Source organism: Protopterus annectens, chromosome 6.part0 (genome assembly GCF_019279795.1).
Source record: "Protopterus annectens isolate FY-2018-M chromosome 6.part0, PAN1.0, whole genome shotgun sequence".
NCBI lineage: Eukaryota > Metazoa > Chordata > Ceratodontiformes > Protopteridae > Protopterus > Protopterus annectens.
In genome coordinates, this window is record NC_056737.1 from 1146932793 (window position 1) to 1146955825 (window position 23033).

The following is a 23033-nucleotide window of genomic DNA, read 5'->3' on the forward strand; positions in this document are numbered from 1 at the left end:
AACAGAATTTCTAGATGGGAAGGATAAGGGAGAGTCAGTTAAAGGTCAAAGTGAGACTGTTTAGTAGTATAGTATTAAATGACCTGTAGTGGTACCACCCTCCACACAAACTGGCAGATTTTCAAACAGCTGTAAACAATTGGAGACTATGGAGAGAGTTTTCTACACAGGATTTTAAACCGAAGAGGTTTGCTTGTATGCAAGCATGGGGAAGTGTGTTTCCCCATTGTGCATCTGTGAGGCTTTTATATCAGCAGGATGAAAGACTTTTCTAAAGTTAAACCTTCAGGTCAATCAGATAAAAACACAATAGCCTATCAACCAGCAGTTCCTACCTTGAATGAGTTGAATTTAGCTCTCTGCTCCCACCAGAGTGCAAAAGAATCCATCCAACATAAAATAAACTGGCTTTGAGCTCAAGTGCAGTAACAAATGCTTTACAACAGAAGTAAGAATTCCTGCAGTATCAGGAATTGTTGGAAATAAGTTCACTAACCCTGAGAAATGTCACAACAGACAAAAACTTTGCAAAACTTAGAAATATTTTGGCAGACTCAGAAGAACTTTTGCAGAATAGTATTTAAACAACCTAAGAGCAGTACAGTAACAAACGGAATTTTTTTAACAAGTGCAAGCTGAAAAACAGTGATAAATTCAACAAAATAAATAAATGCCGCACAGAATTGTTATAAACAGTTACAGCAAATGCAAAAAAATATATACTTATATCAGCTTTGTAAGTCCAAATGGTTTTAGAAGGAAAAATCCAAACCTTGCAATCACCAATCATGGGTGCTCAAGCCAGGCACAAAGAAGCTCTGAATAAATGGTCTCCTACCATAACTTTAGTTTCTACCCCTTTATTTATAATACCATCTATCTCCTCTTTTGATATCCATAATACGTTTTGACTTCCTTTCCCTTTCTTACCAAAAATTATATCATCAAGTAATTTATCTACACTATTTCCCTATTATTCTCATAAATGTCTTGTAATCTGTACTGTTCGGCACTATTGGTCTCCAATTTCTTATGTCCTCTTTTTCCATATAAATTGTGTAACCCCATACGTGTTTCTTTTTCTACTATTCCTTTTTCTAAACATTTATTTAATACTTTCATGAAACACACTTTTGTCATTTTTTCATATTATATTACATATAGTGCTCAGTACTATCCAGTCCCGCGGCTTTTTCTGTATTTAATTCCTTTAAAATTACGCTAAGTTCACCTACACGTTTATTCTTTTCCATATTCCTATTAGTCTCTTCACTTAATTTTTTAACTTTCCATTTCTACCTCTCTTCTATATCCCATTTTAAATGTATTTTCTATATTTTTTCTTATTTATTCAAGTATTTTTTCTTGTGTATTTACTATTACTCCTTCATAATTCTTCAGTTCCCTTATTGTTCTTTCATTTTCTCTTACAATCTTATTTAAATATGGTGCAGTCTCTTCTTTCTTCCCCTGTAAAAATATCTTTGCTTCCTTTAATCTTCTCCTAATTTATCTCATATAAAATGTACTCATTTTCATAAGTACTTATTTATGTTTTTTCGATTACTTTTTAAACACTTCATGACAAATTTTAATTTCTCTCCTCCTTCTCATTACTTGATATTCAAGAAAACACTTTTTATGGTTTTCTTTAACACTTACCCACCAATTCATCCAGTTTTAATTAAAAAAAACTTCTCGTATTCATATATTTCCATAACTGATTAATCTTTTTTCTGTCTTCCTCATCTAAGTCTTTTTCATTAAGTCTCTTAATGTTTTTACCTAATCTTCTATATCCCTCCTTTTCTTGTACATCTACCCATATAGCTAAATGATCCAAAAATTCTTTCCTCTATTCCTCCCTGTACTACTTTTAGGCTATTAGATATTATACAGTAATTAATTTAATTTCTGTTTTATCTCATAGCTTCATAGGTTCATAGGTAGGTACTAGGCTATGGGCCCAAGGGCCTATGTAAGCCTAGCCAACAAGGTTCCCTGGCTTACGCCACCCAAGAAAGTTATTTTCCTGTGCCCCTGTCAAGCAGAGCCATAGAAGTGATCCCTGGGGTGCATTTCCTATTTCCCATCCACTCATCAAGATTTTTCTTGAAGAGTGCTAATGAGAAATTTTGCTTGACATAGATGGGTAGCTTGTTCCAGAGTATGGAAAGTCTCTGGGACAGGAATCTATCTCTCCAGCATGTCCTGTTTATTGTGGTGACAAGGTTTAGGTCCCTAGAGTGTGTTGCTTGGAGGAATTGGGATTTCTTTAGGTGTAGCATGTCCAAAAGCTCTGGGTTTGACATAGCTTTATATGTTAGGCAGAGATCACCTCGGACTAGGCGATATGCTATGGAGTAAAGCTGGAGTTTTTTGAGATGGTCAGTGTAGGGCATCTGTTTGAGGCCAGTAATCCTCTTTGCGAGGTACTTCTGTGGCCTTTCCAGCTGCTGCAGATGTCTTCTGAGGTACATTCCAAAAGGGGCGTTGTACCCTATAATGGGTCTAATGAGTGTCGAACAGAGGGTAACAATGACCTCTGTTTTCCTGGATGAGAACCCTTTTGTGATGAGGTGTGCCACGTAGAAAGATTTCCTGACTACTGTGGCAATGTTATTACCAAAGGAGAGACTACTGGCCACCTGGGTCCCAAGGTCTCTTATCACACATTCGGCGTTAAGTAGACTGTCGCCTATGTGGTAGTCCATGGGTACAGAGTTTTTACCAAAGGGGATGAAAATGCACTTTTTGGCATTGAGCTTGAGGCCATGGCTCTGACACCAGGCATCTGTCTCAGTGAGGCCCTTCTGTAGGATGTCCACATCATTTGGAGACTCGACTATGGCTCCTAGTTTGCAGTCATCTGTGAACTTCGTTAGCCAAAGGCCTTCTGTGTTGGCCTGTATTTCAGAGAAGCAGATACCAAACAGGAGAGGTCCCAGGACTGAACCCTGTGGTACTCCACTTGTCACTGGTTTGAAGTCAGATTTGGAGTCTGCAACTTTTAGTGTGAATTCTGTCAGTGAGCCAGTTGGCAACCCATCTTGTGATGTAGGGATTTTTACCTAGTTTAGTGAGTTTAGCTATAATTCCAGAATGGGGGATGGTGTCAAAAGCCTTGGCAAGGTCAAGATAGGCTGTGTGAACTACGTTACCTTCGTCTACAGCTTTGGTGACTGCCTCAGAGAAGTCGATCAGGTTCAGGAGGCATGATCTGCCTTTTGCAAACATAAACTGGGTGGGGTCCAGAATTTGGAGGTTACCAACGTCTTTGTTTATGAGTCCCATGATGATACGTTCCATGGCCTTACAAACCAGGCTCATCAGGCTAATAGGGTGATAGTTCTCGGGATCAGTGGTGGTAATCCTTTGTGGAGTGGGATAACTGCTGCTGTGCACCATTCAGTGGGCACAAAGCCTGATGTGAGGCTATGATTGAACATAGTGCTTAGGTGGGGAGCCAGTTCTTTCTGAAGTTCATGTAAAATGCAGCCTGGGATGTTGACCAGTCCCATGGATGCTGTGTTTTTGGCTTTAAAAAGTGCAGCTTTTACCTGCATAGTTGTGATTACAGGGACTCTGCATTCTTCCTGTATAGATATGGGCCCTTTAGGTGGTGAGAGGGGGGTAAAGTTAGCACTGAACCTATCTGCCAGGATGTTGGCAATAATCGTTGGTTCTGTAATTTTCATGCCGTTGCGCTGTAACTCAGAGCAGATCTGGGTGTTGCCATTAAGATTCTTGACATAGCTATAGAATGCTTTGTGGTTGTCCCTAGAATCAGTGGTGATTTTGTTTTCATAACTAGCTTTGGAGGATCTTATAAGGGATCTCAGTTTCTTACTGAGGCTTACCAGGGAGCTCCTCCACTCATGAGATTTTACTCTCTTTTGCAACAGTTTCTTCCTTTTGTTGTAGAGTTTGTTTATGGTAGGTGAGCACCAGATTGGCTTCCTTTTTTTGGAGGATAGCATCTTGGTTCTGTTTGGGATAGCACGATCCATGCACTCGTGTAAGTGCTTATAGAGTGCATCTGTGTAGGATTCAGCAGTCGTAACTGTATTGTCCATCTGCATGGGTGTCATGAAGTTCACCACTTCTGTCTTAAGAAGCATGAAGTTGGCTTTGGAGAAATTTTTTACAATGGTTTCCTTATTGGGGGGTGGGGGCAGGGTGTGGGTATCTAGGGAGAGTAGCTTATGGTCAGATCTGACCAATGAGGAGTTGACTTCTGGTGTGGAACACCGGTCACTTATGTTGGTAATGACATAGGATATTGTTGCCCCTGGTGGGGGGGTGTGGATAAGTTGATTCAGGGCATTGGAATTTATGAATTCCAGGAAGCGTTGAATGAAGGAGTTGGTACATGACTAGTTTTCTCTGTTAATGGTGGGGTATCTGAAATTGCCCATTATTAGGGTGTTTGGCTTAACCCTAATATTTTCCAGTATATCAAGAAAAGAGGAGTTTCTTTTATAAGTCCAAAGTTTCTCATTATATATATATATATATATATATATATATATATATATATATATATATATATATATATATATATATATATATATATATATATATATATATATATATATATATATATATATATATATATATATACAGTGGATATAAAAAGTGTACACACACACCCCTGTTAAAATGCCAGGTTTTTGTGATATAAAAAAATGAGACACAATAAATCATTTCAAAACTTTTCCCACCTTTAATGTGACCTATAACCTGTACAATTCAATTGAAAAACAAACAAATATGTTAGGGGAAAAATATAAAAAATAACATACAATAAGCTGGTTGCAAAAGTGTGCACACCCTTAAACTAATACTTTCTGGAAGTTCCTTTTTACACCCCCAACTATATATACTAACACCAAGATTGCACTACATTGGGGAAAAGGACATATACCTTTGACTTGCCTTAGAGTGCTATTTGTCAGTGAAATGAGTTTTAGGTGAAATGAACTTTAAGTGATTTGGTCTTAGTGAAATGGGTGTCAGTGAAATGGTCTTTCAGTGAAGTGATACGACTCTCTCTCTCTCTCTCTATATATATATATATATATATGTGTGTGTGTGTGTGTGTGTGTGTGTGTGTGTGTGTGTGTGTGTGTGTGTGTGTGTCTCTACACACACACACACACACATATATATATATATATATATATATATATATATATATATATATATATATTTCTTAACACCCATCTCAGGTACTTCATTTCCATCACGTCATGCTTCCTCAGGTGGTCTGCCTTCACTACCTACGATTCTGTGCCATACAGCAGCAGTGCTCACATCACTGTTTTGTACACCTTACTTTTCAGCTTCTTCACCATTCTTCTGTTATATACTACCACGAACACTCTGTGTCAGTTGGCTGCAGCCCCTCTGAGTCTAGCTTTGACCTCTTCAGGCAGACTTCCCCTCTCGTGAGCCACCTTTCCCAGATAACTGAAGCTGTTAACCTGTTCAACTATTTTCTCTTTTATCTCAGTTTTCAGACATTTCTGATTTCTCCCATTTTCTGCCATTACAAGTGTCATATCTTATTCTCTGTTAAATAAAAACAAAGATAACAACACAGGAGGCTCAGATGCAAAAGTTTACTAGTGTACACCAGGAGGCAAAAAAACATACAAGTACAGAGTTTTGTCTGACATGATGCAGGAAGTACAGAATATTTTATAGTATTTTCATTCAGGTTTTGCCCACCTTACTGACGTGGTTAGTCACAGGGCATCTACATCACTTTTACTAACAGTATTCTATTCATAAATATTGCTGATGTTATATTTTTAAAAAGCTTTCCCTTGGGAATAATACAGCCTTGCAAAGCACCTGGTCAGTTATAATGTCTTTCTGTAAATGTTACTCCTTCAAGGTTTCAGGCCTGCTCGAATACAATAGTTGGGTCAGTCTTGTAATACACTTCTTTGTTCTTCTTGCAACATTTTCTCAGCAGCTGTGTCTTATCTTGGTAACATTCACAAGGCCAATTGTCCCAGAGGAAGGAGAAGAAGATTTTCAATGCTTTATACATTTAATTTCCTGACCCAGCAGATAATCATTAGTGAAAAACATAAGCTTGCTGAGCTGGCTACTGCCAGGGTCAGAGTTCAAATACACTGCAGTTCCAAAGCTTCAAGCAATTACATGTAAAATCATTCTTATTGCCATATTGTTAATATAATAAAATGCATTATATACTATTTGCTTTTAAACTAACACTTTATATATGTTCAAATATATATTTTTCTAACATTTTTCTCCCTTTTAATACTTTTATTCTATTCTGAAATATAAACAATGTCATTTCGTCCCCTGGCCTTCTCCTTTAAGGACTTTCAACCAGGTAAGTCATTTAGTTTATACTTCGGAAAGAATTTCATCTGAAATTAATTTTTCTAACTCAATGTCTTGGTACAAAGATTCAGTTACTGATACATCAATAAAATCTTTGATTAATCTTTTCATGCAGCGTATCCCACAACAGACACATGCTCCTAATAGGAGCAGACCAACACAAATAGCAATCAAGATGTTCATTAGGATAGAACCCCACCCACCAAACAGACTCTGGAAAAGGTTCAGCAGTGGGTTTGGGCCTGGTTCAGTCATGGCTGATACCTGCTGTATTACCTCTAGGTGGTCATTAATTTCATGTCGATTGGTATAAACACACAGCATTTTTCTTTGATAAGCGCGCACATACCACCTCTCGCCGCTAGGGTGAAGTCAAGAGCCATTCGATTTTGTAGCACAACAGTTCTCATTGCATTCAGTTTATCAGTCACTAGTTCGAGAGCAGAAAAAGTTGCATTACTCATTACTTCGAGAAGTTTCGACAGCTTTCTCAACTCCCAGATCGATTTGACTGCTCCATATGCTGGAAGTATTCCAGCCCAGGATATTACACTGTCACTCAAGTCCATATGAGTCAATTTTTCTTTGTTTTTTATGGAATGATGGTCTTTCCAACCAGCTTCGATTTGTCCCACTGAATTTACAGGTTTTCCGATTGGACCTGCAGGTTTCCGGGCTACATCTCTCACATTATGTATCTTACCTAGAGGTAATTCTGCAGTATGTCTTATGACCGGAACCAGATAACCCAAAAAACAACTGCCAGACCAATTCTCAGGTAGCCATTTGTATGCCTTTTTCCCACAAACAAAATAACAGTTTTCTACTTTTGTACTGATGCGGGTTAATTCTGAATGAAACATTTTCTTGTCTATAATAGACAGTTGTTTATGCAAAACAGGATTTCTCTGCACATCACTTAATGTTGTTTTCATTAAACTCAAATATGAATCATAATTCGTATTACAAACAGTGCCTCTATCTTTAACTTTAATATAGCATTTATAAGATATAGTTATGTTACATTTACTCCAACCCACTTGAAGTGTATCATTCTTATAAAAACATACAATTCCCTTCTGTGTAATAGGCAAATACAATGCAATTTTGTCTTGTGATCTTACAGATCCTGTATCAAAAAGTAAATTCTCCCAAGTCTCATTTATCCCCAAGGGGACAGCAGACATTAACAGTCCTCCATATGCTGTTGGTATAGCAGTACAAACCCAGCAATTTGAAATGTTCATAGTCTCTACATATACACGCTTCATAGCTAGGTATGTGTTAAAGTTTGGATGCCAGTCTATAGACAGTTCATCATGTCTCTCCACTTTCACTTGTGTGGTTACATGTAGGAAAAACCACAACAAAAGGAAGGTCATCACAATCATAGTCAATAAATGCATAGTCAACAAGATGATTAAACAACATCTTTGGGGTTGATCTGTATTTTTACTCGTTTTGCTCTTGGCCATCCTGCCTTTGTTGTGTATCAGTCCCAAAATGTTTATCAAGTTGAAAATTCTTTACCGGTTTACAGTGCGTCAGATGGACCCAGGACGCCCTCTCAGCAACTTTGACTGCGGTAGGCGTTGCCAACAGTACCTGGTACGGTCCTTCCCACTTTGGACTCGCCCAATTCTTCCTCTTCCTAACCTTCAGCCAAACCCAGGTCCCTGGAGTCAGCACTGCTTCTAGCAGTTCAGTCTGTCTTTTATCTGAAAAAGAGTTCAACTGCAAAACAGTTTTATTTGTAAACAGTTTTCTCATATAGCTAGCTAATGAGATGTCAGCCTCTAGTTCTGCAGGCATGAGAGCTTTCCACTGTGGCACATAATATGCCCTTCCAAATATCATTTCAAAGGGAGTCAACCCCTTTACATTTGGAACTGTTCTCATGCTCAGCAGTGCCAAAGGCAAACAGCAAATCCAGTTTTTCTGTGTCTCACTCACTAGCTTCCTCAATTTGTTTTTTAGAATTCCATTGTACCTTTCCACCAGTCCTGCAGACTGTGGGTGGTAAGCACAATGATTCTTCAAAGAGATTCCAAAGAATCTCCCAAGCTGGTGAATCGTCTGATTAACAAAATGTGTCCCATTGTCACTATAAATCCTTTCTGGTATGCCAAATCTAGGAATTATTTCTTTTACTAGGGCTTTTGCCACGGTTGCTGCATCCGGATTTTTAGTTGGAAATGCTTCTACCCATTTGGAAAACATATCTATAATTACTAAACTGTATTTTTTCCCTTCACATTTATTCAATTCTATGAAATCCTTACAAATAGTGTGGAACGGATATGGTGGTGTAGGAAAACTCCCTTGCTTGGGTTTGAATGCTCCTTGTGCATGATGTTTGTTACAAATATGACATGCTGCACAAAATTTGTTTGTGTAATTTATGAATCCGTATGTTTGGAATATTCGATTTACTAACTGTACCATCCCCCTGTTGAGACATGGCACTGCCCATGACTCAACAAAGCTGCATATCTAAATAAATTAGACGGTAATATTGTTTTTTTCTCTTTGGAGACATACAGTCCATTTTCGAGGATTGCACCTCGTTTCTCCCATTTTTGTTTCTCTGCTTTCGTAGTTAGTGTCTGCATTGTTTTTAACATTTCTAGATCTAAAATCTCAGAGGGTTGTAATTCCTCGGTTAAAAGTAAAGTTTCTGAGTCTGAGGCTGCTTGCTTTGCAGCTGCATCAGCTTTTGCATTTCCTTTTGAAATTCTATCCTGTTGTTTTGTATGAGCTAAACATTTACAAATAGCTACTTTAGTAGGTAACTGAATGGAATCTAATAAGTTCAAAATAACTTGCACATGATTAATCGGTTTGCCATTAGATGTTATCATTCCCCTATTTTTCCATTGTTGTGCAAAAACATGCACTGTAGAGAAAGCATACTGACTGTCAGTATATATGTTCACACATTTATCTTTCGCTAGAGTGCAAGCCCATGTTAAGGCTATCAATTCTGCTGCTTGAGCAGATAGGTTGTGCTGTAAAGGTTGGGCTTCTAAGATCTCTGTATCTGTGACTACTGCATATCCTACTAGATTTTTCCCTGTAGGACCCTTTCTGCATGAGCCATCCAAGTAAAATGTCACCTCGGCATCATCCAATGGCATATCAGTGAGGTCTTGTCTGGGCAAAGTTATTTGCTCAATTTCCTGCGGGCAGCTGTGCGGTGTGCCATCCACAGGGGTTGGAAGTAACGTTGATGGGTTTAATGTTGTACAACGTTCAATTACCATATGAGGTTGGCTCAGCAGGATGGTCATACATGAAAGATGTCTAGCAGGAGAAAGATATGCTATTTTTTCTTGCAGTAAAATTATCGCGACTGCATGAGGCACTCTCAATGTGAGAGGGTGGAATAACACCACTGAGGCTGAAGCCTGTACTGCCATTGCAGCTGCGACCACTGCTTACACACAGTGAGGCAACGATCATGCCACTGGGTCTAACTGTGATGAATAGTAAGCTATGGGGCGTTGCTTATCCCCATGCTGTTGCGTCAGAACTGACGTCATGTATCCCTGTTTACAATCTACGGCCTGAAAGAATCTTTTGTGGTAATTCGGAAGTCCTAAAACTAATGAAGAAGCTATCAATTGTTTTAGTCTGCAGAAAGCTGTTTCTGCTTCAGGTGTCCATTGTAATACATCTTGTGCTGCCATTGGTGTTTTATATATTAAATCAGCCAGTGGAGCAGATTCTAAAGCATAGTTTGATATCCAGCTTTGACAAAAATTAGTTGTTCCCAAGAAGGACATAATTTCCTTCTTGGTTGCTGGTTTAGGTGCTTGTAAAATTGCTGTTTTTCTGTCTTCGTCTAATATTCTACCTTCATTGGATATTCCATATCCTAGGTATCTGACTTGTATTCTCCAAAGTTGTAACTTACTTTTGTTTACTTTGTGTCCCTGTGCTGCCAAAATTTTCAATAATGCTATCGTATCCTCCCTGCATTGATGCTGGGTGGGGGCTGCTAGCAAAATGTCATCTACATAAAGTAGAATCTGACTACCTCCTGGTGGGGTAAACCCTGCCAGGTTGCTTGCCATTTCTTGCGCAAATATCGTTGGACTTTCACAATATCCCTGTGGTAGCCGAGTATAGGTATATCTTTTACCCTGAAATGTAAATGCAAACCAATACTGGCTATCAGGATGTATAGGTATTGAAAAGAAAGCATTGCTTATGTCTACTACAGTGAAATATTTTTGTTGCGGTTTAAATCGTTCAAGGTGTGTGGGTCTGGCACCGTAGGTGCTCTAGGTATTATTGCATTGTTTACAGCTTGTAAATCCTGTACCATCCGCCATTCCCCGTTTGCTTTTTTAACAGGAAATAGAGGGGTATTACATGGTGAATCAAGAGATTCTACCAGTACTCCTTCCTTGAGTAATGCTGCTATTATAGGCTTGATTCCTTGCTCTGCATCTTTCCTCAAGGGGTATTGTCTTTTTTGTGGTCTAAATGCTGATTTTGGTGTAATAGTAACTGGTCCTGCTGTTTGAATAAGTCATACATCTGATTTGCCTGTTGACCAAAGAATCTTTGGTATGTCACACAAGGCTTTTTCTTCTTCTTCTAATAAGAACGCTAATCAGCTGTCTTCACTAGTTTGTAAGTGTACAGCTGGATGTGTCTGTGTTAGCCAATTCAATTTCTGTTTTTGTATTCCCTGCTCTGATAATTCTAAATCAGTTTGTTTTTCCCATCTTGTTACTTTTTCTCCTAAGTCTGCCCATTTCATATTCTTGTTTTTTGTTAAGCTGACATGTGATAGTCGATTAGATTTGTACAGTGTCATGAATTCCTGAGGCAATGAACAGCTTACCACACTGTTTCCCTCAGTATCCCAATACAAGGTTTGTAATACTAATCTGTTAGCAGGATTTTTGAATAATTCTTGCTCATATTCTTTATCAGGTCCTGGCATGCTACAGTAGTATAGAGTACAGTGTAACAAATGCTGTTGGTCAGTGTCAAGGGAGGGGGCCTTACTGATGGCCACATTCATCAGTTCCTCGGTTACTGCCCCTGGACCAGTCGTAACTAGGTCTTGGCTGTACCAGTAAAAAGTCTCACCCTCCGGTCGCACCACAAAAGTATCCATTTGTCTTTGTGCCTCCATACCCTGCATAGTGGGAACTACCGCTATGCCAAATATCTGCATAAGATCTCTTCCCAGTAAGTTTACTGGACATTTTGCAGAAACTACAATTTTACTTTTCTGAGTCATACCTGAGACAGGGTCAGTTATTGCTATATCATGGGAGAGTGGCTCCCTATATAGCTGTCCGTTTGCTGCTTTTACTAATATATAATCAGGTGATTCGGAATATTCTGGTAACTTGGAGGGGTGTATCAAAGTTCGTGAAGCTCCTGAGTCACACAGGAATTTTACTTCCCTTCCCTCCACCAGAAGTGTAACTTCCGGTTTTGTGTCTGCCAGATAGAGCTCCAAGCTCAGTAATGCCAAATCCAAAATTTCACTTTCTTCATCCTCTACATCTGCTTGCACTTCCTCTGTTCCTTCTACTACATTTACATTTGTCCTTTGTTTGTTTGCCTTTCCTGATGATTTCTGACTTTCATCACTATCATATAGTCAGTCCTCATCACCCTTACTTTCTGTAGTCGCCTTTTTATTTAGCCTGCAATCCCTTGCTAAATGTCCTTTCTTTCCACACTTAAAGCACTCACCTTTCTTTTTTCTCTCTTAAAAATCTTCTGACCTTTTGTCAGACTGTCTATTTCCCTGGGCATTTTTCTTGCCCTTTTTACCAGACTGTACTACAAAAACCTCAGCTCCGTCTTCAGCAGTGAAGACTTGTGTTTTCTTTTTCTTTTTACTATTAAAGTGTCTTTCAGCATGTCTAGCATATTCAAGTAAGGCTTGTAGCCTACTTGTTCGATGATCTATCATATGCCTTGTAATAAAGCTACTGATAGGTGCAATGCAACCTTTCAAAAATGCATTTTTCAGTTGCTGTTCATGCGAGGTATCATGTGTCTGATTTTCAGGAATAGCCATACCACTATGGTTGTTGAAACATTCCAATAATCTATCATAGTACCCATCTACAGTTTCATTCTCTTGTTGTATGCATTGATTAATGCAAGTCCAATCTGCTCTAGGTTTCTATTTTTCAGAAATTCGGTCTGTAAGACCTTTCACTCTGTTGTCTAGTTCTGCGTCACTATGTGGGAGTGGTTTAAGCTCTGCATTGCGAGGATTCCAGGTGCCACAAATCATGTGCCAGTCTGGACCCACAATTTGTCTAACTACCTTTTCTACTTCTTCCCCATTTAAGTGGTAACTTAGTCTCATACCTTGTAAATCTTGTAAAAACTTTGTATAATTAACTTTTGGATGAGGGATTCCCTCTGTAGCTTTCCGAATATCTTCTGGTGTCCATGGTCTGTATACTAGAAGAGTTGGGTCCTGCCCTTCCTGTTCTGCCTGAGGATTTGGTACCTCGATTAGTGAAACAAAAACCAGGACGTCAGTAAAAAACCACTTTAATAGCGAGCAAAGCTTTCGGAAATAATCCTTTCTCAATACTAAAATACATGAGTACATTCTCAATATATATAGGTCCCAAGATAGTCACATGACCGACAGCCAAAATCATATGACCCACATTAAAGGCATAATAAGACATATATTAAAAGCTCTTAATACAAAAATTTTTAAAAAAATATATAAAAATACAAGAAAAAAATAATAAGAAAAATATAGATCAAATCACAGCTTAGTTCTACTAAGCTTAATCAATATAGGTTTAATACTAACCATACTGTTTAGGCCAGGAGGTGAGTCACTAGCCAGTCTTAAAATCCATCTATATTCTTTAGTTTCAAGGGCATTATTTATATCCCCACCTCTAACCGAAGGATGTATAGAGTCTATAGCCCTAAATTTAAATGTATGTCCATCTCCACAATCCAAAATGTGTTTATAGAGTGCATTTCTATCTACGTGCCTCTAATATCTGATTTATGTTCTGTAATTCTTTCCTTCAACTTCCGTGTAGTTTTGCCTACATAGAAGGAATCACATGCCACGCAGGTGGCTAGATATACTATGTGTAGTGATGCATGTTGCAAATGTGTGAAACTTAAATCTCTTATTAGTTACTGGATGCACAAAATGGTCACTGTTTTCACAAAAATATTTTCACAACAGGAGCAGCTATGGCATTTAAATGTACCAAATTTAGATGAAGTGGGAACATAGGTATTGATAGGAAAGTCTTTATAACATAGGACACTCTTTAAAGTCCTCATATTCCTATAGGCAAAGTGTGGTCTATTGCCTAGACTAGCTTTCAACTCATCACTAGCCATAAGAATTAACCAGTTGTTACTAATAATCTGCTTAATTAAAGGTGTTTTCAAATTAAATGAAGTCACGTATCTTATAGATGTTTCCTGTGTGGTGAAAGTATCAGCTTCCCTTGTCTCAGATATAGAGCTAGGGAAAATCGGTTTCAATGAAGTCTCCCTGTCCTCTAACAACTTCATCTTCTCATTATGTACATGCACATCACTATACCCACTGGAGGCAAAATCAGTCAGCATGTCATCAAGTTGTTTATAGAATTTATCATTTTCAGTGTTATACCGACTCAGCCTACAGAACTGTGATCTTACAGTCCCTCTAAAAATATGGGGAGCATGCATGCTGGTGGCATGGGTATACCTCCCTGCACTTACATCCTTCCTATGTAGGCTCGTGTTGATAATATCCCCATCAATAGTTACATTGATATCTAGGAACGTGATGGTATTATCTGAAAAACACATTTTAAATTTCAAAAAAGGAGATAATGAGTTTAGAAATAACATAAACTCATCCAGTTCTAATAGTGTACCATCCCATAGTAAGAAGCAATCATCAACAAACGTTGAAAAATTTTATATGTTCTCTATAGGGATTGGTGTCACAAAACAGGAACTTTCTCTCCCACTGATAAAGCACTAGATTTATGAGGTGTTGGCTACGGAGGTGCCCATAGCCACACCTGTTAGTTGCAGATATAAAGACCCATCAAACAGAAAAACATTGTTCCTTAACACTACATCAATGAGGGTACAGATATTTTCGATCTTCCCAAAATCAGACTGAGGGCAGGAGATCAAAAACTCCCTTAGCAGTTCAATTCCTGTATCAATTGGGATAACTGTAAATAAGGAAACTATATCAAGAGTCACAAGGTAATGTTTCCTACTAGTCAGACCTATTCTACCTATACTATACCAAGCCTTAAGTTTAGAAAAAAATCTATAGTGTCACGGATGATGGATTCACATTTTTCTAGAAAAGGTAGAAGTTGGGCATGTAAATATACTGAGATGGGTTCAGTCACCCAGCCAGCACCTGAGACGATAGGTCTCATAGGTGGGTCCAACAATGATTTATGGATCTTTGGGATGCCATACAATTGTGGGGTGATAGGACAGGAAACAGTCAAATAGTTGAACAAATCAATATCTATGTCATCATTCAGTTGTAGTTCATAAATCACCATATTGACATATGACACACAATTTTTAACATCCACAGGAGTAATACATTTAAAAGCCACAGTATCTAACAGCAACAATGACATAGATGAAACATATTTATCTTTATCCATAAGGACAACTGCTCCCCCCTTATCAGCTTGTTTAATAATAATGTTCTCACAAGACTGTAATTCTCTATACGCTTTATACTCTTGACATGTTAAATTAAAGCACTTCTTATCAACTTTAAAGTTTGCACTATAAACATTTCTTATCTGCTGTTCACATAAATCATGAAATGCCTTGACTACAGGTGCAAGAACAGGAATAAAAGTGCTAAGTCATTTAAAACTTTGTTTTTTCAAAATACTGTTGCCAAATACCAATTTAAGACTTAACAGTCTGGAAAACAATTTCAAGTCCGTAAGTGCTGTGACTAAATCATCACTGCTTGAGGGAATAAAGTTTAAGCCTTTAGATAGTAGCGAATAATGTGCTTGATACAAAACAAAGCTGGAAAGATTTAGCGTACCTCTAATGATTTCTTGCTGTACTTGTTCACCCCTAAAGGGCTATCCAGCTTTCTTTTGTTAGATACAGTCACTTTGCATCACTACACACATAGTATATCTAGCCACCTGCGTGGCATGTGATTCCTTCTATGTAGGCAAAACTACACGGAAGTTGAAGGAAAGAATTACAGAACATAAATCAGATATTAGGAGGCACGTAGATAGAAATGCACTCTATAAACACATTTTGGATTGTGGAGATGGACATACATTTAAATTTAGGGCTATAGACTCTATACATCCTTCGGTTAGAGGTGGGGATATAAATAATGCCCTTGAAACTAAAGAATATAGATGGATTTTAAGACTGGCTAGTGACTCACCTCCTGGCCTAAACAGTATGGTTAGTATTAAACCTATATTGATTAAGCTTAGTAGAACTAAGCTGTGATTTGATCTATATTTTTCTTATTATTTTTTTCTTGTATTTTATATATTTTTTTTAAAAATTTTTGTATTAAGAGCTTTTAATATATGTCTTGTTATGCCTTTAATGTGGGTCATATGATTTTGGCTGTCGGTCATGTGACTATCTTGGGACCTATATATTGAGAATGTACTCATGTATTTTAGTATTGAGAAAGGATTATTTCCGAAAGCTTTTCTCGCTATTAAAGTGGTTTTTTACTGACGTTCTGGTTTTTGTTTTGCTATATATTGTTGGCTCTTGTGTTTTTGGATCCTTTATTTGCTGACATCAGAGGATTCCGCTTTCTAAGGTTCGTTTGACAGCCTTTTAGCCAACTTATGGCAAATTTAACCACTTCCATCAAGTCTCTCATTAATATGGAGGTTAACCCATTGCTGCATGTTGCTGAAGGGACTAATGAAATGCCTATGGATGATAATACTCTTCCTCATGATGCTCTTTTAGAGTTTAACAAATCTCTAGAGCTTCTGGAAAGAAAAGCTAGTAGTTTTAAACGTATGCAATGGCAGCGCTTCAGCTTTACTGCTTATATTGAGAAAGGAATTGTTCCCAGAGGGCTTAGAATCCTTAAAATGCCCTCTTATGGGAACACTTATCCAGATTTACTCAAGAAGTGGCAACAACTTAATATCAAACTTAGCATTGACCACATGTGTCTCATAAATGACTACTTTCTTAATATTGAAGAAGATCTGAAAAAAGAAATTACTATTCTTGAGAATGAACTGGTAACTATGCCTGTATTTCTGAGTCTATCAGAAAATTACCAGCGTATGATAGAAAGAATGCAAGCACTAGATGCTAAGATGGAGGCTACCAAGAAGCGTAAGTTGCTTAGGGACATCAACGACTTCTTAAAGAGGAATATCTTCTCCTGGCCAAGAGAAAATCTTGTTAAATATAAATATAATGCTGCTACTAAACAAGCAGCCAAACCTCTACTAGATACGCTGGATGAAATTCATGGTAATATCGATCTGCCCCAGCCTGCATGTACCAACTGCCCAGAGTCTAACCCTCCGATTACTGGATCAGATGGTTTGGCCCGTTCGACGCATGGCGGGAGCTTCAGCAGCTCCTCTGGATGACAAGCAACTGACTGGTGGTGTACAAAATGTCACTGGCGCAAAAAATAAGAGGATACAGCAAACCACGCTTAACTTCTCATATAAGCGGTTTTCTCTTGAACATGCAGAGACTGTGAAGGAGCGTACTACCTATCCTAGAAGCCCTGCTTCGCCGAAAGTGACTGTATCTAACAAAAGAAAGCTGGATAGCCCTTTACGGGTGAACAAGTACAGCAAGAAATCATTAGAGGTACGCTAAATCTTTCCAGCTTTGTTTTTTATCAAGCACATTATTCGCTACTATCTAAAGGCTTAAACTTTATTCCCTCAAGCAGTGATGATTTAGTCACAGCACTTACGGACTTGAAATTGTTTTCCAGACTGTTAAGTCTTAAATTGGTATTTGGCAACAGTATTTTGAAAAAACAAAGTTTTAAATGACTTAGCACTTTTATTCCTGTTCTTGCACCTGTAGTCAAGGCATTTCATGATTTATGTGAACAGCAGATAAGAAATGTTTATAGTGCAAACTTTAAAGTTGATAAGAAGTGCTTTAATTTAACATGTCAAGAGTATAAAGTGTATAGAGATTTACAGTCTTGTGAGAACATTATTATTAAACAAGCTGATAAGGGGGGAGCAGTTGTCCTTATGGATAAAGATAAATATGTTTCATCTATGTCATTGTTGTTGTTAGATACTGTGGCTTTTAAATGTATTACTCTTGTGGATGTTAAAAATTGTGTGTCATATGTCAATATGGTGATTTATGAACTACAACTGAATGATGACATAGATATTGATTTGTTCAACTATTTGACTGTTTCCTGTCCTATCACCCCACAATTGTATGGCATCCCAAAGATCCATAAATCATTGTTGGACCCACCTATGAGACCTATCATCTCAGGTGCTGGCTGGGTGACTGAACCCATCTCAGTATATTTACATGCCCAACTTCGACCTTTTCTAGAAAAATGTGAATCCATCATCCGTGACACTATAGATTTTTTGTCTAAACTTAAGGCTTGGTATAGTATAGGTAGAATAGGTCTGACTAGTAGGAAACATTACCTTGTGACTCTTGATATAGTTTCCTTATTTACAGTTATCCCAATTGATACAGGAATTGAACTGCTAAGGGAGTTTTTGATCTCCTGCCCTCAGTCTGATTTTGGGAAGATCGAAAATATCTGTACCCTCATTGATGTAGTGTTAAGGAACAATGTTTTCTGTTTGATGGGTCTTTATATCTGCAACTAACAGGTGTGGCTATGGGCACCTCCGTAGCCAACACCTACGCAAATCTAGTGCTTTATCAGTGGGAGAGAAAGTTCCTGTTTTGTGATACCAATCCCTATAGAGAACATATAAAATTTTTTCAACGTTTTGTTGATGATTGCTTCTTACTATGGGATGGTACACTATTAGAACTGGATGAGTTTATGTTATTTCTAAACTCATTATCTCCTTTTTTAAAATTTAAAATGTGTTTTTCAGATAATACCATCACGTTCCTAGATATCAATGTAACTATTGATGGGGATATTATCAACACGAGCCTACATAGGAAGGATGTAAGTGCAGGGAGGTATACCCATGCCACCAGCATGCATGCTCCCCATATTTTTAGAGGGACTGTAAGATCACAGTTCTGTAGGCTGAGTCGGTATAACACTGAAAATGATAAATTCTATAAACAACTTGATGACATGCTGACTGATTTTGCCTCCAGTGGGTATAGTGATGTGCATGTACATAATGAGAAGATGAAGTTGTTAGAGGACAGGAGACTTCATTGAAACCGATTTTCCTAGCTCTATATCTGAGACAAGGGAAGCTGATACTTTCACCACACAGGAAACATCTATAAGATACGTGACTTCATTTAATTTGAAAACACCTTTAATTAAGCAGATTATTAGTAACAACTGGTTAATTCTTATGGCTAGTGATGAGTTGAAAGCTAGTCTAGGCAATAGACCACACTTTGCCTATAGGAATATGAGGACTTTAAAGAGTGTCCTATGTTATAAAGACTTTCCTATCAATACCTATGTTCCCACTTCATCTAAATTTGGTACATTTAAATGCCATAGCTGCTCCTGTTGTGAAAATATTTTTTGTGAAAACAGTGACAATTTTGTGCATCCAGTAACTAATAAGAGATTTAAGTTTCACACATTTGCAACATGCATCACTACACACATAGTATATCTAGCCACCTGCGTGGCATGTGATTCCTTCTATGTAGGCAAAACTACACAGAAGTTGAAGGAAAGAATTACAGAACATAAATCAGATATTAGGAGGCACGTAGATAGAAATGCACTCTATAAACACATTTTGGATTGTGGAGATGGACATACATTTAAATTTAGGGCTATAGACTCTATACATCCTTCGGTTAGAGGTGGGGATATAAATAATGCCCTTGAAACTAAAGAATATAGATGGATTTTAAGACTGGCTAGTGACTCACCTCCTGGCCTAAACAGTATGGTTAGTATTAAACCTATATTGATTAAGCTTAGTAGAACTAAGCTGTGATTTGATCTATATTTTTCTTATTATTTTTTTCTTGTATTTTTATATATTTTTTTAAAAATTTTGTATTAAGAGCTTTTAATATATGTCTTGTTATGCCTTTAATGTGGGTCATATGATTTTGGCTGTCGGTCATGTGACTATCTTGGGACCTATATATATTGAGAATGTACTCATGTATTTTAGTATTGAGAAAGGATTATTTCCGAAAGCTTTGCTCGCTATTAAAGTGGTTTTTTACTGACGTCCTGGTTTTTGTTTTGCTATATATTGTTGGCTCTTGTGTTTTTGGTACCTCGATTAGTGGACAGATTTCTTCCTCATTTTCCTCTAGTGTGCTTCTCCCTATTTGATACAAGTCTGTGTCCCCAAGTGTTTTATGTGTCCGGGACCTAGTTTCAATAGGATCTCTAACAAATAGTTTTAGTGTTCTTGTGACATCAGGATAACGTGGAGGTGGACCAGCTTGTCCTCCTGCTTCATATCCTGAAAAAGGCATCGGAGGGGGTGGAGGAGGAGGAGCCGTTGTTATTACTATATTATTATCCTCTTTATCTAAAAATAATGTCTTAGCATTTTTAGTTTTTTGTTCCCTTCGGTTTACTTCCTCAATCCACCTGTGTGCCTGAGGAATGCCTAATCGTTGTTGTTTTTTTGCTTGACCTTCTGCATCAGATTTAAGTTGTTTTAAAAGTTTAACTAATGAAATTTTATCTAATTTACCATCAAATCCTTATTTATTAACCCATTTTGTATAATACCTTACATTATCAGCCCATTGTAATTGCATATATTTTGCGTCTTCAGTTAGGACCGGATCTCGCGATGTTTTAGTGCACTGATTTCCCATATTAAAAGAAAATGTTACGTAACCCTTTTCACCATGTGGTATTTCAGTTCCTTACACAGTTTATCTAGAATGACTGCCTACCTTATTCTGTTTCCCTGATCCCTGACAAAATATACAGTAATTTCCTTTTGTCCCTGATCTGTATAACAAATCTTCTGACAATAGTATTTACTGCAACCTAGTCCCTGATCTAAAACAGAAAAAAGGCAAATATTTTCCTACCTGAGCCTCCTGAGTTGACCAGTTCGAGACCGCTCTTCGGCCGCAGATCAGAAAGTGGCCAGCCTCTCAAAATGACAATTCAGTCGGAGGTCTTTGTATTTCAAGAAGAACTGTTTCGGTAGCTTTTCCTGTGCAGTGTTCGACCACCGGTACACTCTGATCTGTAGCTGTCTGAGGGTTTCCGGTCCGAAGAACCAAAATGTTAAATAAAAACAAAGATAACAACACAGGAGGCTCAGATGCAAAAGTTTACTAGTGTACACCAGGAGGCAAAAAACCATACAAGTACAGAGTTTTGTCTGACATGATGCAGGAAGTACAGAATATTTTATAGTATTTTCATTCAGGTTTTGCCCACCTTACTGACGTGGTTAGTCACAGGGCATCTACATCACTTTTACTAACAGTATTCTATTCATAAAGATTGCTGATGTTATATTTTTAAAAAGCTTTCCCTTGGGAATAATACAGCCTTGCAAAGCACCTGGTCAGTTATAATGTCTTTCTGTAAATGTTACTCCTTCAAGGTTTCAGGCCTGCTTGAATACAATAGTTGGTTCAGTCTTGTAATACACTTCTTTGTTCTTCTTGCAACATTTTCTCAGCAGCTGTGTCTTATCTTGGTAACATTCACAAGGCCAATTGTCCCAGAGGAAGGAGAAGAAGATTTTCAATGCTTTATAAATTTAATTTCCTGACCCAGCAGATAATCATTAGTGAAAAACATAAGCTTGCTGAGCTGGCTACTGCCAGGGTCAGAGTTCAAATACACTGCAGTTCCAAAGCTTCAAGCAATTACATGTAAAATCATTCTTATTGCCATATTGTTAATAGAATAAAATGAATTATATACTATTTGCTTTTAAACTAACACTTTATATATGTTCAAATACATATTTTTCTAACATTCTCCAATCAACTGGGATACTCCTTTCTCTCCATAATGTGACACGTACCATCAGGATTCATTTCTGTCCTAATGCACCCAACATTTTAATAATATCTGCTGTAAGTTCATCTGAGCCTGCGGCTTTCCCTGACTTCATTTTCTTTGGTACTGTTCTTACTTCTTCTAGGGCACTTTTTCTTGCTCTTTCATCTAGGTTCTGTATGGGACAGTATAGATTATGTGGGGTTTTCTTTATTCAGAAGCTTCTTGAAGTACTCCTTCCACCTGACTTTGATAGCCTGTGGACAGGTGTGCAGCTTTTTGCTGGGATCGCATATGAATGATGTCTGACAACTATCTTCTTTACAGATATTAGAGTATAAGGCAACAGATAAGAATATGGATATGTGGGGAACATGGCCTGCAGTTTTTTCTACTTAGTATCCAATTCACATCTTTTGCTACTTAGTATCCAGTGTAACAAATTCTTATAAAAGCTGTTAGGGAATGAAAAGGGGGGAGGAGATCGTGCAAGACATGACTTTAGTCTAGGAATGAGGTGAGAGGTAGAAAGTAACTAAGTGCACCCTTTTCCCCCTATTTAAGGTGTCACTTGTGTTTAATGTACCACACTGAGAGTACAATGCTAATGATACTAAATTAGATATATTTTGTCCTATTTTAAGCTGTTGCTTGTTTTTGTATTATTTCAAGCATCTAATGGTGTTAATGGAATTGAAATAAACTTGGATAACCAATAGTTGAATGCCCCACTTGCATGGTGACATGTGTATCTGGGATCCCACCCTCGATAAGAATGCAGTGGGACACTACCAAGCTATGCCCCACCTATGCAGTCATGCATCATTTGTCTGGGATCTCACTTTTCATGCCAGCTCAGTGACAACTTAACTGCTTTCTCTGGTACCACCATCAGCAGTATGGTAGTCTCACACAGCAGCCCAATGTGTCCCTACTCCAAGAGAGGTGAGTAGGCCTAGCCCCTTCATTCCTCCCCCTTCAATCATAGGCTTCTCAGTACTGGGGCCACCAATAAAATCCCAGTCTCCTGGGTCATAGTCAGGACCTTTATTCCTCTACATCATGGAGCTGGCCAAACCATGAAATTATATGGAAAGCTAATCTGGAACCATGGCAAGGCCATGGACAAGCCATGGACAATGACATTCAGATGACATCAAAGAGATTTTAACAAACAATCAAGCAAATTAGGAAAACCATCCAGCAAATCAGGAATGGGAGGCAGGATGTTTCCCTGGCTGTTCCCTGTAAGGGCAAAGAAACACTGACCATAACTGAGGACATTGATGAGAGATGGGACAATTTTACAAAGCCATGAATGTCATAGTCATACCCTCCTCTGAAGAGGAGGAAGTACCTGATGCAGGTGGTACAACGGGATTTACCTGGCAGATGAAGCCAATGAGGGGGTTAAAATGTAGAAAGGATGAGATGTAAAAGAAGGCACTGGACCATCCTGGGCTTTCATGGTCTATGCACCTTTTGAATGTTGCATGGA